Source organism: Protomyctophum parallelum, assembly GCF_964188405.1.
Source record: "Protomyctophum parallelum genome assembly, chromosome: 1".
NCBI classification, from domain to species: Eukaryota; Metazoa; Chordata; class Actinopteri; order Myctophiformes; family Myctophidae; genus Protomyctophum; species Protomyctophum parallelum.
In genome coordinates this window covers 47,355,984-47,374,358 of record NC_139697.1, presented here as the reverse complement: position 1 = coordinate 47,374,358, position 18,375 = coordinate 47,355,984, and positions in this window count along the sequence as shown.

Sequence of the window (18,375 nt, the reverse complement as noted above, 5' to 3'; positions counted from 1 at the left end):
ACCTGCATTCCGGTAAACTTGAATTCCTTGCACTCAAATGGGCCATATGTGACAAATTCCGTGATTATCTGTATTACGCCCCAACCTTCACGGTTTATACAGATAATAACCCTTTGACCTACGTCCTAAGTACTGCCAGGTTAAATGCTGTGGGACACAGGTGGGTTGGAGAGTTAGCTGACTTTCACTTTGACATCAAGTATAGGCCGGGGAAAATGAATGCAGATGCCGACATGTTGTCTAGGTACCCCGTGAGCCTGCCCTATCAAATGGATGAGCATACAGAGACAGTGTCACCGGAGGTGGTGTCGGCAGTGTGGCAAGGAAGTAATGCTGTCCAAGACAATGATATCCCCTGGGTGGCTGCACTGCAACTTAATTGTGAAGAGGAGAATGCTGTGTCAACGGATAGCATCTCTAGTGTAACTCCAAAAGACATCAGAGCTGCACAACAAGCAGACCCAGCAATCCAAGAAGTTGTGTCCTTGAAACTCAGAGCTTGGACCCCCAATGAAAAAGAGAAAAGAAACATGGGGAAACAGACGAGACGACTGCTATGTGAGTGGAACAAGCTGGAGGTGAATGAGGGGTTACTCTACCGGAAAACCAACCAACACAGACAACTGGTCCTCCCTGAAAAGCTAAAACCTGTCGTGTTGAAGAGCTTGCACAATGACATGGGGCATGTAGGTGCTGATAAGGTGATACATCTTGCCTGTGAAAGGTTTTATTGGCCCTATATGCAGCAAGACATTGAGGACTACGTGACAAAGAAATGTGCTTGCATCAAACAAAAGCGGCCCAATGTCCCACAGAGAGCCCCGATGGGATCCATCACAACTAGTGCCCCGTTTGAGCTAGTCTCTATTGACTATTTACATCTGGAAGCCAGCAAGGGAGGATTTGAGTACATCCTCGTCATTGTCGATCATTTCACGCGCTTTGCTCAGGCGTACCCAACGAGGAACAAATCGGGTAAAACAGCAGCTGAAAAGATATTTCAGGACTTTATCCCTCGTTTTGGGTACCTGGAGAAGCTCCATCATGATCAAGGTCGTGAGTTTGAGAATAACCTGTTCCAGAGACTGCAGCAGCTGGCAGGAATTGCACATTCACGGACTACTCCTTATCATCCACAGTGCAACCCAGTGGAAAGACTAAATCGCACACTTCTCCAAATGCTACGCACTCTACAGGAGGAAAAGAAGAGTGATTGGAAAGAGCATCTGCCTCACATCGTGCACGCGTATAACTGCACGAGGCATGACGCGACAGGATACTCCCCGTTCTTCCTCTTGTATGGCAGGACTCCACGGTTACCAATTGACTTGATCTTTAACTCCAAGGAAGAGACTGAGGTACGAAACCCTCAGACCTTTGCACACCAGTGGGCAGAAAGGATGCGAGCAGCCTACCAAATCGCTTCTGACAACAGTCAGAAATCTTCAGCGAAAGGCAAGAAGTTGTATGATCGAGGTGTGAGAGGTGTGACTCTACAACCAGGTGACAGAGTCCTGGTGAGAAATCTCTCGGAGAGAGGAGGCCCAGGTAAACTACGTGCCTATTGGGAAAAAGTCGTACATCACGTGGTGGAAAGAGTGGGAGATGGGCCAGTCTATAAAGTACAACCAGAGCGAGGTGGCAAGGCCCTGCGTGTGCTTCACAGAAACCTGCTGCTCCCGGTAAATGACCTACCTCTTGACGAAGAGTTCCCTGTGGAAGGAAAGACAAGACAAAAGAAAACGAGACCACCTGAAAAAGAGATAGATAGATCGGTACCAGATAGCTCTGATGAGGAAGAAGACTACACTTACCGTCATGACCTCCGGAGCAGCATCCCATGCTTTAGACTGGTACAGCCTCAACAACAAGCACCTGTCATGGCACAGCAAGATCGTCGGGAGCAGCCTGGGCTCCGTGCCACAGCCGGAGAATTCTCACCTGTCAGACAAGTAGCTGAGAGAGCACCGGACAGGGAGGAGACTCCAGAGAGGCCAGAGCTAATTGAGGGGGAGCCTGATCAAGTGGAGGAGATGGACGACGTTGACGGAGAAGGAGAGGACGTGAGAAGGTCCCAACGCAGAGGGAGACCGACAGAAAGACTCACATATGACACTCTCGGTCAACCATCGTACCGACATTGGGGTGCGGATGTGAACACCCTTATTCCAATCCAACCCCCAGCAGTAGCGCCACACTTTGCACCATTCCCCTACCCAATTCAGCCCCAGTCTTACTGTTACAATTGTTACACTCTCGTACATTAGATGCGAACACGGTAAAGTAGCAAACGTCAGGAGACATTCTTTTAAGTGGGGGAGAGTGTAGAGGGTTGGAAATAGATTAAAGAAAAACAGTCACCCCTATTTCTTTATTTCTTTAAGCTTCTTTGAGTTTAGTCAGAAGGTAACAGATATTTACAGTGCGTTTGCATTGGTGATAATGGTTTCAGGGTGGTTGCTGTTTCACACCCAGGCCGCTAGAGGGCGCCTGTGGTTTTGGGATCATTATATGCTACGTGCCTGCAGAGATTTCTCAGAATAAATCCAGCAGCCAAAAGAGTGACATATAAACAGAGCCTGTGTCCGTTTCTTATACATTCTACAGGTTAGTTAAACGAATATAATGATCAGGATATGAATGATATGAATGTTAAACATGTATGTGTTATAAAGGGTTGAACTAAGAAAATACGTTTTGAGGAGTATTGTACAACACTGGTTTGTGCTGCCTAGCTGCTGTGTAGCATACCAATGCTAACGTGTCCCATACTAATACTGTTGTTACTGTTAGCATGTTGTCACATGGGGGACACACACTAAAGCATAGATGGTGAAACATTATGAATATGAATGCAGTCAGTAATGTAAGTGTTTAGCAATGTGTTTATTGTGAGAGAACATAGAGATGATTGGTTATATAAGCACAAGGAAAATGACATGAGGTTTATTGCATAAAAGACAAACACTGTTTTCTTATTTGTATTATGGTAATACTGTGAGGACTTTTCACGTGAATACAGTACAACTAAGTGCCTTTATGGGAATGTGATTTTATGGCATTGTATATTCTTGGTGATGTGTATTGTTGTTGGATATTACTGCACTGTATTTAGTGGAAATACTGGGAATGTGTTAAATGTGTTCAAATGGCCAAGCCAATATATTCTTGATAGCCTAAGAAATCGAATATGTGAAGTGATTGTTATGTCCTATCATTGTGTCATTTGAAATGGATAGAATAAATCCAGCAGCCAAAAGAGTGACATATAAACAGAGCCTGTGTCCGTTTCTTATACATTCTACAGACTCTGGTTACCCGCCCTCTGACCCCTAGCGGAGGCGGGCAACATACACTATCCTTAAAAGGAAAATGGGTTCTCTATGTAAAAGGGGGGACATCTTTTAATGAACCAACACTGTACAGCAGAGCTTTAAAGGGATAGTCTTGTCATCATCTACTCGGTCTTATGTGGGCACCCCGGGCAGTTTTTAAGTTGCTTGATTCAGTATTTAGATATATGATATTCATTTTAGCTGCCTGGGGTGTTCACATAAGACCGAGTAGATGATGAAATTACCCTATTTTTCTTTTTAAAGCGAAATATCCCTTTAAGCTGTATGAAATACTTGCGATTAATATAGTGGTTGCAACTGTATTCATCATTTAGCTAAGCTGAGGACCACCTGGAACCCCCTCAAGGACCACTGGTGGTCCCCGGACCTCTGGTTGAAAACCACTGCCATACATTGTCTGTCTCTAAACATGATGTCCAGCAGTACCAAAATGCTCTGCTGCACACCATGAGGGACTCGATGATGAGGATCTTCGAAAGACACTCAGTTCACTCAGAACATGTTCAAGCGACATTGGACAATTTTCAAGATCCCTTCTCCTCAATGGCCACTGCTTACATGCAAGACAAAACCATTAGTATAAGCTTTTTAACCCAGTTGAACCAGAAGAGATGGTGGCATTCAGAGCCGAAGAGTTTGATCAATCCTCAAGGGCCCCCCCCCCCCCGGAATTCCCAGAAAATATGTAGGTCCTAATGTAAATGTAAAATGTCCACGAAAATCTTCATGGGGGCCGAAAGGGGCCCTAGGATTCTTCATGGGGGCCATGGCCCCGTGGCCCCCACAGACTCTACGTCGCTGGTGGCATTGTAGACGAAAGGCTTGTAGACGAAAGAAAGGACAATCAAGGGAACTCGCAATCAAAAACGATATATTTTACTATATACCCCTAATTAACCCATTTTTACCTGAGATCAGATTATAAAAATGTCTTATATTTTTAGTCTGTCTTCTAAAATAGCAGACCTACAAGCTCGTAGCGCGCCACGAGCTTGTATAGACTGCTATTTTTGAAAAATTGAAGAATGACTGACATAGAAACATAGCTTTTTCAGAAAGCTGTCAGGGTGTAGAAGACATTTTTAGAATCTGATCTCAGGTCAGAATGGGTTAAAGTAAAAATTATATTCATTGATTGGAAAATAATAATATTAAACCAGAGTAGAACTCCCACCACGGGACTCGGCCAATCAATTAATACAGTTGCAACAACTATATTAATCGCAAGTATTTCATACAGCTTAACTTAAAACAAAAAAATAAAATCACTCACAGCACCTTTCAGAAAGCCAAATAACAAATCCACAATGTGTTGAGCAGAACAGTGTGGCACAGAACTAAAAACACTTACAGCACCGGACAGAACTACAGAAAACATAACTATACAAACGGGGCTTTTAATCTTGGATCAGCCCTGCTGTCTCAAGAAAAGGCAATCAGCTAGCCGTGCTACTTTGACATACTTAGAATACTTGGTATTCAAACCAAAACAATCCACCTGAATGGCTCTACTGTCCATAAGACTTCCAGTCTGCCATGGCTTTTTTGTACGACGGTGTGGCGTCACGCTCATGGATATTATCCTGCAATATTTCTGTCTGCAAGATTGCCAGGAGTGTTGCCACACATTTTGGATAAGTGAGATGCATTGTGTAGTAGTAAGCAAGCAAATAAATCAGACCTTCCAGGATGTGCTCCTCTGAAAATGTAGTGACTGGCATGTTTCCGATCGCAATGAGACAGCAGGTCGAATCCAAGATTAAAACCGGGCTGGAGAGAGATCTCTTCTGCAGGTAGGTGTTGGGATCTTCGAGTGGCTAAAGGGCAAGCAAGAAAAACAAATGCAAAATTGCATGAGTGTAGAATATTCCAAGTATCCAGTGTTGCAAGTAGCAGTTGCAAGTAGATCGTAATTGGGCTGCTACAAACTCGTTACAAGCACACTGATGTAGGTGATGAGGTTGCATCTTTTTCTTAAAAAAAAAAAAAAGGATAACCTGCAGATTTGTCAGTGTTGTGACACCATGTGTAATATATCCTGCAGTGACGTAAATATGTTCAATGTAATGGGTCCTGGGACCCAGGAGTGGTCTTTAATAGGGGATTCACACTATGGTCCCGGGTGCGCACTCGGGACCACTTGGCAGATGTTGTGGTAGTGTGAATGATGCGTACCGTTCCCGGGAGCGGATCGCCCAACCGTCCCCGGGACCGCATGGGGGGCGGGTCTCTGGACCGTTGAAGTGTATTCAGATACGGATCGTTCCAATGTGAATGAATGCGTACCTAAAGAAGGAAGTGGACTTTTTTTTTAAAGAACGTGACACAATCTCTAGTCGACGAGCCAAGCCTCAACAAAAAGAAACACAGCCGCTGCACGACGCGTAACACCAGCGCATTTCTCAACGCCGCCCGTCTCCTGTTGAATCTGCGTATACGCGCAACACTGCAGTGCACGCTGATCTTATTCTGCGGACTACACGTGGCTCTTGGGCTTTGCTTGGCAGTTTCCAAAGTAAAACAAAATAATAATAATGCTGAAGTAGAATCCATAGCAAACTAATACACTGGAGCACAGAACTGACTGACACAGTGAATAGCAGGCAGGCTGACAGTGAAGTAGTATAATGGCAAAAAGCCAAAGAGGCAATGCAATGCAGTGTGTCTGGATTTATTTGAGACAATGTCGCAGAGTTGATGGTCAGTGTCCGTGCGCGCCAGCCATCAAACAAGCCGCCGTCTGGAAGATTAAAGTGTGTTATGCAAGTGTACCCGGGTGCGCTGTTGAATCTCGGGCAATGTGAATCATGGCCATCGAGGACCAGGCAACCGTATTCGGAAACGGTTCCAATGAAACGGATTCAGTCCGTCTCAGTGTGAATCCCCTATAAGATTGGTCCCAGGGAAATGTTATGAGTACTACTTCAACAACATACTAGACAACAATGTACGGCACAGAGTACAGTATTGCATCCCAGGACCCCGCAAGGGTGAAATGATTGTGACCTTATTTAGTGAGTCTAAGGATGCAGGCTATTTGCATCAATGCTTCTGTGCAAATTCTTTGAGAGAAATAAATGTACATAACCCAATCTAGACAAATTAGCAGTCAAGTGAGGTGGTTAAAAAAACACACACTCCTACCTCAAGGACATGAAGCAACGCCTCACTGGCATCTTTTCTTCCATCACTGGCATCTCTTCTTCCCGTCTTCTTAGCCACGGTTGATGGTGACGGAAAGAGAGTTGGGAGTGCCCTGAAGAGGGCTATGGCAAACTCAACTAGGACAGAGGAAAAAAACAACATTAATTTGGTTCAGTTCATAACTTCATATATACATTTGTATTGACTCAGCCTTAAATGTACGGTCCCATATATCCCATTTGAAGCCATGTGATGAAACAGCTATACAGTTTCAAAGAGACAACGCGACTTTCGTTGATCTCGACAGTCACTCGATCCTAGTGTAGGTTTACACTCTAACATTTGACGGATTAGACCCTTCCTCACCCAGGAGTCAGCCCAGCTCGTTATCCAGACATCAGTCATATCACAACTTCACTATTGTAACCTGACCTCCTTGAAATGCCATGTGCACTTAAGCCTCTCCAAATGATCCAGAATGCTGCAGAATGCTGGTCTTCAACCATTTAGACTCTACATTAGCCCGCAACACTCAAATGCATTGCCTTGTCCTGGCATACTGTAAAATTAAAACTAAATTGTATGCCACAGCAACATACCTCTGTCCAACAGCATCGGAGGCTTAACGGTCTTCTTATGCACTGCATAGTACTGCGCCAACGTCTGGAAGGCTTCCCATCTCTTCAGCACGTCATCCCAGAATTTGGGGTTGTCCTTGCCCAGGATCCGGCACAGCTCAGCCTTCACCTAGAATGCAAGTTAGTGTTAAAACGTGAAACAACTGCTTTGTGGATAGGCCAAAAAAACAACTGCTTTGTGGATAGGCCAAAATAACTAGACCACCAGACTCCCACAGATCTTTATATTAGGGCCTCTCCTGGTTTCTCTTTGCCCAAAATAATAATAACTGTATTTAGCACCTTTCACGAGATGAAATGCAGCTCAAAGCGCTTTACAGAGCAATAGAAAAAAAAAAGAAAAGCAAGGGCATAAAACATTAAAATAGCAGTAATGCAATACAGTGAGCACATGAATAACTAAGGCTCTCTCTCTCTCTCTCTCTGAGGGCGTGCATGATGCATCAGGTTTCAACTGGATCTTTGGTGTTGTGGGGAAGATGGCAGCTGCAGCTACAGGTGCTGATGCAATTCTTCCGACCAGAGCTCCTGAAAGTAAACCGTGTGTGTGTGTGTGTGTGTGTGTGTGTGTGTGTGTGTGTCTGTGTGTGTGTGTGTGTGCACGTGCGACAGAATGCACAAACTGCACGTTAGACTGAGCCAGAAAACGGCTTTCCCCCCCACACCCTCACACATGCTGCATGCTGCCACCCTTGCAGACATAGGATAGGCTACTGTACACGACTTTAACCCTTACAGACATAGGATAGGCTACTGTACACGACTTTAACCCTTACAGACATAGGATAGGCTACTGTGCACAACTTTAACCCTTACAGACATAGGATAGGCTACTGTACACGACTTTAACCCTTACAGACATAGGATAGGCTACTAGTAGTACACGACTTTAAGCACTATTTAATTTCACCACACGTTCAACAGCTAATGACATCATCACATGCCCAAATAGGGATGCTTTATCAAATGTGGGGGACTCGATTTAGAAGTTTTGTGTTAAACCAAAGCCGTGTTGCCATTAATGTTTGTGTGCTATGAAGTTGGATGCATTAATGGAGATTATTGTCTATACCAGGCTGTATAGGTTTCTGTGTAGTGTTACTGCTGTGTTTATTGTGTGTTTCTGTGTAGAATATTGACTATAGCAGGGCTACTTAACTTAAGATGGCTCAGAGGCCACTTAGCAAAATTCCAAAAGTCCAAGGGCCTTATGCTAAAAAATGTCAATATTGTTTTGAAATGTTTACAAATGTATTTTGTAACAGAGACTTCACGACTAGTCAAAGAATTAAGGAAACCCACAGTAAAAAGCCACATTTCCGTCTATAAGGCAAAACCTCAATGAACAAAAAACAGTGATTAATGCTGAAGTTACAAAATGAGTCTTCATTCACAACATGTGAAGAGAACAGATTATCACTGATAAATATGAATAAATAAGAAAAGTGTTCAATACTCAATTATCTTGGAACAAACTATTACAATAGCTACAGTAGTGAGTATAGGGTGGAAGTAGATCATGGTGGGCCTTTATTAACAATTCGTATGTCTTTCTTTTGTAGCAGGATAAGGAAGGAAGGAGCAGTGCTACTCAACCCGCGGCCCGTGGGCCACATGCGGCCCCTGATTAATGTGATCAGCTGCCGTTGTTATATAAAATAATACGGTTGTGGTGAGTTTAAAATGTGAGTAGTCTATATGGGTGGGTGAACGCTACGTCTTTTGAACACTGGGGGGCGCCACTGAGTCAATTAATGCATAAATTATGCAAATTAGTAATTAAATTCTTTACATTCCATAATCATAAATCATATTTGCATATCTCATAAATATTATAATTATAATTAGCATAATCATAAAATTCCATACATTCCTTAAATTCTTTACATAAAGGATATTGTGTTGGTGACCGTCTCTGTGACGTATTTGTATGATTATATTGGTTTTGGAGGACTGATGGGGACATAGCTTGTTTAGCTCTTTAACATTCGTCAGCCAATCTGATCCCCACAGTTAGGCCTGTGTAGACATTTACTTAAAATAAAAGTAATAGTTTAATCAAGTTTATAAAGTTTATAAAAATTGACATTAACAAATGCCGTAGCTTATCTAAGTGTGAAGCCTCACAGCGCCCCTATAATATTAGCTCTGAGTTCGATGGGGGAGGCAGACAAAGGTCTCAGATTACAGTACTGAGGGAGAATTGGGGGGGTTGATACTATGATGCGGTGTTGTCACTCATGGTTGTGAATGAGTTTAAAGCATCCTCCTATGGCCTTCTGGGTAATGCTAGATGCATTACACTGCAGTACCACCTATGCCCTGATGTGATTTCAGTCACATAGTGCAATGTTTTCAGCGGTCTGGGACTACCAGTGGTCCTTGAGGGGGGTTCATGTGATCCCCACCAGCTAAATCATGGAGAGTTGGTAACCAAATAGAGTAATAGACCCTTCAATTAGGCTTCATGTTTTTTCCTAATGTTTGTGGTTAAAGTAGGTTTTGTATTATTTTGTGTTTTGTGTTGTGTTTTGTGAACACGCAATACAGTTTCAGTTTAGTTATCGTTTTTAATTTATTTTTAGTTTTTTATTTAGTTTCAGTTAACTAAAATGTTTTTTTTTTATTCTAGTTTTCGTTTTTTAGTTAGTTTTCGTTAACTATTATAACCTTGCTGGTCTGTTATACAGTGGATCCAGCGTCAACCCTGTCACTCATGGTTGTGAATGAGTTTAAAGTAACGCCCCCTATGGCCTTCTGGGTAATGCTAGATGCATTCCGGGGATCCAACGTCAACTATAACATTCATGGTTTAAGATTATTATACATTATAGTGTAACAAAACATGATATAGGTGTAATATGATGACAGTTATAATTAGTTATATACTGTTTGTACCATGTGAACAAAATATGTGAATATACTGTATTCTGTAAATGAAATGTTTAATTAAGTGCATGGAAGTAACTATTGCATGCTGGTTAAATTTTTTTTAACCAATCTGATCACAGCATTTCAGCTGATGCAACCTCCCCTCGATTAGGTGTGCGTGTTTGTTCTCACGGTTGCAAATAGTGATGTAAATGGGGGGGACGCTGCTGTGCCTTCTGGGTAATGCTACACATCTGTTATACAGTGGATCCAGCGTCAACCCTGTCACTCATGGTTGTGAATGAGTTTAAAGTAACGCCTCCTATGGCCTTCTGGGTAATGCTAGATGCATTCCGGGGATCCAGCGTCAACTATAACATTCATGGTTTAAGATTATTATACATTATAGTGTAACAAAACATGATATAGGTGTAATATGATGACAGTTATAATTAGTTATATACTGTTTGTACCATGTGAACAAAATATGTGAATATACTGTATTCTGTAAATGAAATGTTTAATTAAGTGCATGGAAGTAACTATTGCATGCTGGTTAATTTTTTTTTAACCAATCTGATCACAGCATTTCAGCTGATGCAACCTCCCCTCGATTAGGTGTGCGTGTTTGTTCTCACGGGTGGGAATAGATATGTAGAATAGGGACTCGCCGCTGTGGTAGTCACGAATGCCTGATGCATCATTGGTAATGCTACACATCTGTTATACAGTGGATCCAGCGTCAACCCTGTCACTCGTGGTTGTGAATGAGTTTAAAGTAACGCCCCCTATGGCCTTCTGGGTAATGCTAGATGCTTATGACACCATGGATTCACAGTTAACCATGACACTCATGGTTTAAGATTCTTATACATTATAGTGTAACAAAACATGATATAGATATAATAAGATATTAGCTATAGAGTTACACGTATACTTTAAAAATGATAGGCCAGCAAATATAGAGTGAATCATTAAGAATAATAATAAAAAATAAAAAATAATACTTAATACAGGTCTAGTGTACAATCTATTCATTGTTGGTATAGATGTTAGGATGGACGGAACTTTACAGAAGATATATTATGATGCTGGTAACCCTGGTGGGTTAGGAGGGGTAGCCAGACTGATCGCAGCTGCTAAAACAGATCAGGGGGTCACTCCTAAAATAGTGGAGGTTAAAAAGTGGTTAGAGAAACAGGATGTATATACACTTCATGCTCCTGCGGCCAAGAATTTTAGGAGAAATAGAGTATTTGTAAGCGGTATAGATAAACAATTTCAAGCTGATCTGGTTGAAATGGGGGAATATTCTAAAGAAAATGACGGTATTAGGTATATTCTGACATGTATAGATGTGTTTTCAAAATATGCATGGGTGAGACCTCTACACAATAAGACGGGAGCTTGTGTTACAGAGGCCTTTAAAGATATCTTGAATGAGGGGAGAACTCCCCAGAAATTACAAACTGATGCCGGGAAAGAATTTTATAACAAGACATTTCAACAATTGATGCAAGGAAATGGGATCCATCATTTCTCAACTGATAATGAGACCAAGGCTAGTATAGTCGAGCGTTTCAATAGGACCCTGAAGACAAAGATGTGGCGTTATTTGACATCAGTCAATTCCCGGAGATATATACCTGTTCTACAGCAATTAGTCGATGCCTATAATGGATCATATCATAGATCTATTAAAATGCCCCCATCTATGGTTAATAAGGATAATGAGAATATAGTATTCAATAATTTATACAAGTCTAAGAATAGCTATAGTATAAAATGTAAATACAATATGGGTGATACTGTACGCATCTCAAAATATAGAGGGGTGTTTAGAAAAGGTTATGAACAGACATTTACAGATGAATTTTTCAAAATAACGGAATGTATCATGAGATCCCCACCAGTTTACAAGTTACAGGATGCTTCAGGGGAGGATATACAGGGTACGTTTTATGAAAAGGAGCTACAGAAAGTTATCATCGACAAAAATAAGGTTTTCAAAATAGAAAAAATACTAAAAAAGAAAAAGTCTCGAGGTCGTATAATGGTATTAATTAAATGGCTAGGTTGGGGTGAAAAGTTCAATTCATGGGTACCAGAAAGTGAGATTATTGATCAAGTGTAGTAGTCGATATAATTTTGAATTAAGAGTATAGCGTATTTAAGACTATGAGGAGATCGTAAGAATCATATCATATGTGAATCACACAATGGAAGGACAAGGGTTTTATTTAACACTACCTAGTAATGCATCACTAGATGTATACCCCTCTAACAAGATATGGAATTATAGAACTAAACTAGCGAAACCTATCATCCTCAAAGAACCTTATGAGGTGGGTTTAATCGAGATACAATACCCACGTAACTGGCATAATTTTACAAAGGATGACGGGTGGATTACTTTTACTCCACATGAAACAGATGGAATCGTAAAAGTTAGTTCTATAGGACCGATACAGTTAATGTTAGCTCCAGGGGTCTACGATAGCATTTCTAGGATTATTAAGGAAATAAATAATCTATTACATCATAGAGTAAAAAAAGTCGCCGTGATGTATAACGCTATTGAAAATCGCATATTTTTCACAGGCGGGGAAGGAATGACCGTAGTATTTAGAGGACGTTTAGCGTTAATTCTAGGGTTTACACCTGGTGAACCGTTTGAAATACCTACACACCATCAACCTATACGCTATGGTCCACACCCTGCCGATATCTACGGAGGATGTTATAATATATATGTGTATACAGATATCGTGGATTATCAGATTGTTGGGGATAGTTATGTCCCCTTATTGAGAAGTATAAATATAGCCGACGATGTCCGCCGAATGCCATACCTCTTGTATGATAAGCCACACTACACCCGTCTGTCCAGGTCTATGATAGGTGATATAGAAATCTCTCTGAAGACTGATCAGAATTTACATGTACCATTTACATATGGGAAGGTAGTTGCTAAATTACACTTTAGACCTATACGTGATAGATCTTAGGACCGTGAGAATAATGAGAGGCTCTCCATACATTGCGCATGATGACAGGTATATGTCATATTATGCTAATCAAGCAGGATCTGGACTACCGGGGTTTACGGGCGCACCTACACAATATGGATCGGGACTGGGAGGTATTTTTCGAAATATCTTTCGTTTTGCTATGCCTCTTTTAAAGAGTGGTTTCACTATCGCAAAACCACATCTGAAGACAGCTGCTAAGAATATTGCAGGGGATGTAATCACACACATGATGAATAGGCCTTCAAAACCACGACAGCAAGGATCGGGGTTAATGATTCATCATATGAGGGGTATTAAACGGCCTCCAAGGTTCCAGACACATGGGCGTATCAAGAAACGTAGAAATACGTATAAAAGAGTAGCCGAGACCCATAAGAAGAAGACAAAGGCTAGACGTCACATCAGTAGGACTACTAGATCGTCAACTAGAGACATCTTCTAACCATACTCCCCATTCTACATTATTTCACCATGTCTTTGATACATACTCAATCGCAAGAATGCTCAAAGAGTGAACTGGACCTCTTCAGTGTTTGTTTGACTCAAACAGCAATTGATAAGAATACTTACCACGAAATAAATCCTTTGTCAGCCCTCACGGATACCGCACCTATCGAGTTTTACATCACCGGGAGTTCTGAGGAATATCTCAATCTGAATAATACATATTTACACGTACAAGCTAAAATCACGAATGCTAATGGAACCAATATTGCGGCAGGAGCTGAAGTAGGATTTGTCAATTATCCGGGGTGTACACTATTCTCCCAAGTAGATATTATGCTAGGGGATACACTCATATCACATGCATCTAATACTTACCCTTATAGAGGGATATTGGAATGTTTGCTGAATTATGGTGAGGATACACTATCCAGTCAGTTTGGATGTGGTCTCTTCTCTAAAGATACATGTGGACATATGGACGCTTCAAGCCCCGCTGGTGAAAATGCGGGTCTTACTGCTAGAGCTGTATATACTGCCGATAGTACAATTGTAGATATTATAGCTCCTATTCATTCTGATATGTTTTTTCAAGAAAAATTACTTATAAATGGTGTTGATCTCAAGATGAAATTTATACGTGCTAAAGATGATTTCTGTCTGATGGCTACAAATGCTGCTGGTGGTTATAGGGTTAAAATTGTATCAGCTAGTCTATTTATAAAGAAAGTATCAGTATCGCCGGGTGTCCGAATGGGGCATGCCCGAGCTTTAACACAGACAAATATCAAATATCCTATTGATAGAGTATGTTTGAAGACCGTTTCTATACCGAATGGAGCACGACTATGCAGCCAGGAGAACTTATTTTTAGGTCAGATACCTAAGTTTATAGTTATCGGTTTTGTCGATCATGAAGCATTCACAGGGAACTACACTAGGAATCCCTTCAAATTCCATCATTACAATTTAGAATTCTTGAATCTACATACGGACAGTCAATCATACCCAGGGAGACCTTTTCAACCATCCTTCGATAATGGACAGTATGGACGTGAATATTATCAGATGATACAGGCCACTGGTCGTCAACTGAAAGACAGAGGCCTAGCCATCACCCGAAGAGATTTTGGTCTAGGATATACATTGTATTGCTTCAATCTAGAACCAGACGAGGGTTGTGGTGGACACGTGTCATTGATCCGGTCTGGAAACGTCCGTTTGGAGGCCAGATTTAGAACCCCGCTACCTCATACAGTCAACATGATCTGTTATGCTATTTTCGATTCAATCATTGAGATATCAAACCGTAGACAGGTCTTAGTGGATTATTATTAGAGTATTAAAAACTAGATACTAGACATGAATACTATAGAATTAACTAGTGTTCTTAAAAAGAAGGTTAAGAGACACATACATTTATTGGGGGTATTGGCATGTGATCAACTCCCAGATATTATTATTAGTAGTTTACCTGTTATGGTTATTATCAATACCCAACCGTCATCGATGGATGGGGCACATTGGTTAGCCATATATATCAATAATGATCGACATGGATATTTCTTTGATTCATTTGGACACCCTCCTACATATAGGAATTTCCCTGAAGATATAAATATATTTCTTCAGAAGAATTGTGTTAGTGTGACCTATTCTGTAAAACAGGTCCAAGATGACATGGCTACAACATGTGGTCAACATTGTGTATTCTTTCTATGTTATATGCAGAGGGGTTTTTCTTATGAAAAAGTGATGAATTTGTATAAGGATGATCTATGTTGTAATGATGTTATGGTATGTAAGTTTGTTAGTAGAATACGTCCGGAGATGTGTAGAAATCATGATTTTACGTGTGTACAGTGTGTAGAGCATGTAAAATATTGTATGTGAAAAAATGTAATTGATGTTAAGATGATTTCATGATTTAATAATAAATAAATAAAACACGGATACAAATTATTTCAAAATGTAATGTTTTTATTTAATTTTACTATTTTACATAACATAAAACACAGTCACATTCACTGGCATGTGTATAGCATATACATCTTGTTGACATTATATGAATCACAGTAGCATAGTACATACATAGAATTAAACAAAATACAATTAAAACAAAAATGAAAAGATCAAAAGAAAATACATAATATAAACCATATCATAAATCAAGCCAGACTTTTGATGGGGTACGCCTCGTAATACTTCGACCCCTAGGTGTCCTCCTCACTGGTGATATTTCATAAGCTATGGCACTTGGTCTACCTCGTTTCCTAGCCGGAGATATATCACTACGTTGTATGGCAGTGATAGATACCTTGACGTTATTGTTGGGAATGGCAGATAGAGGTATATTCAATGTGGCAATTTTATCCAAAAACTGCATCCACCCCCGTGGTCTCTTATCATCGGGCATCTTGAATGGATTTGTTACATTCTTAAGTAAGTCGTAAAGATGTGATCCTCTAATAGTATTTCCATCGATAATTAACTCTCCATGAGGGGTCCATGAGACATCATCTTTATATTTAGATAATGTATCCATAATGTGTTGAACATTCTTCTTGTTTTTGTCAGGCATATGGTATAAAATATCCTTCAAAACATGGTCTTCTGAGGTTACAACATTAGCATTTTCTGCACTATCATCCACATGAGTGTTTTGTATGCCTTTAGGTAATGACAATGTGAGCATAGTTGTATCGGCCCCTCTCTGTTTAACCAGAGCCAAATATCTATGTAAAACCATAGTGTATTTCTTCGCTTTTGCATGTAAATCGGTGTCATGGGTGTTCAGGACATCTAGTATTGATTTATCCAATTCATTCTCAGCGACTTGTCTGATAGATTCACGAGGTGATGCTGATGATGATGATAGCTGTTTTAAACTATCCAACTGCTGTTGTGGTACTAGAAACATTTTCTGTACGTGGTCCATATTTGTAAATAAAAAATAGTAGAAATAAAAACTATCTCCGTGAAAATAGACTGGTTATGAAAGGCAGTGCAGCAGCTAGCAATGGCAGAATGAAACCATTACCTCTCTGGTTAATAATTAGTTTCTTTTTGGTTAGATTAATCCGTTTATCTGCAATTAACCTCACATGCCCCTTTTTCTTCTGCAATGCGTTATATTGTTTAGCTGATAACGGTATTTTGCCACGCAGAATATTAATGGAGATTTCACAGAGAGCATTCAGAAAATCTGAACTGGCATTTTTCAGAATAATGCGTCTGGTTTTAGGACTGGCCTTATACAATCTTTCCAGTAGGACTAAATTTCTACGAATGAGGTCTGACATGATTACAACAGGGTTTTTCTAGGTACATAGACTACTGATGTGTCTGCTAATATCTCTGATCTGAGACGAAAACAGTCCGGTGTTGTTGTTTTAAAGTCAACAAGTAGATATCCATATGAACGACTGGTGGCGTCGTTATAGGCTTGTAAAAAATATTTAGTATTCCCCGGATACATCTGCCGTGCTAGCAACATTATCTGATTCTTGTCTCTGGCTGTTTTGAATAAGACTAAGTAATTAGCATTCAAGCTAATAGTTCTGCTAGCCTTACCTTGTATAAAGATGTTCTGTAGTAAATAGATACAACTGAGATTCCTATGATGTACGTACTTTGTGAAAACATTCTGAACCTCTTGATTCTGACTAGCTGCATCCATGACATCATCAATTATTAATAAATTATGTAAATTAGTAGGTAAGAGGTTATCATCACATAATGACTCTGGAATTCCTTGTACAAAGTTGATAGGCCTGATTTTCAATAAATCATCATACATCTTTTGCCAACAAGCATATATGTACACAATATTCTCTACTTTAGCAGAGATAATCTGATCAGCATGTTCAATTAGCTCTTTCACAAAGAAAGTCTTCCCGCTATTAGACGGCCCTGCTATTAGCATACTAAAAGGATGTTGTAATTTGGTTTGAAAACCATTAGCATCTTTAAAACCATCTCCGTTAGTAGCCATAAGGAAGGGTGGTGAAGTCGGGGTATACTCGTCTCTTGTTGTACACAATTCGTACACGTTTAACAACTGTTGCATTTCTTAACTGCAACGTGGTTTTATTCCTAGTGATAGTGGATGTCTCAACCTGGACCAAACCATGCTACCAGAACTAATTAATAAACAGATGCTGATGTTAAACAGTACAATGTTGCATAAATGACAGGTAGCTTTGTAAACATGTGTGATTTGTGTAACAATGAGAGGGGGTGTGGTGTATAGAATCAGGACAGCCTATTTAAAAGGGAGGTCTCAGATCTACATCTGCATCAGATCTTTCACACCCCGAGGATAAGGCTACGATTCCTCATTTATTCGTCAATTATTTCCTCTCAATATTAGTCATGGATGCTATGGATACACGAGGATCCCATAATGAATCAATGGAACTTCAGACGTTATCGTCAACCGAACCAAACCACACCAAACCTCTGTTCAACTCATACGATCCTTACAGAGTATGGGGATATGTGGATCCACTAGAGGACAGATTGGTCTATACTCCGGCTCTCGAAATATACAAAGAGAGAATGGATGATGTGGTCATGACTGCCGAGCTGTTAAGCATACATATGCCCAGAATTGATAAGGAGGACCTGGTGGACTTGGAGTCAGACGGGTTGATAATCGATACGGATGATGAATATTTTGATGCTATCGAACCGCTGGACTTGACTACGATCCAGAATAGTAGATGGGGAGTTGGACAACTTCCCAGCACAACCCCAACCCTCCTCAACCCCGAACTATTCCAAACCAGTGCAACCCCTGCATACTCTGATGATGAGGACGCAACCTCCCCTCTAGATCTAGATGCACCAAACCTTGTCCATGAGGGTGCTACAAAATATGATGATGAC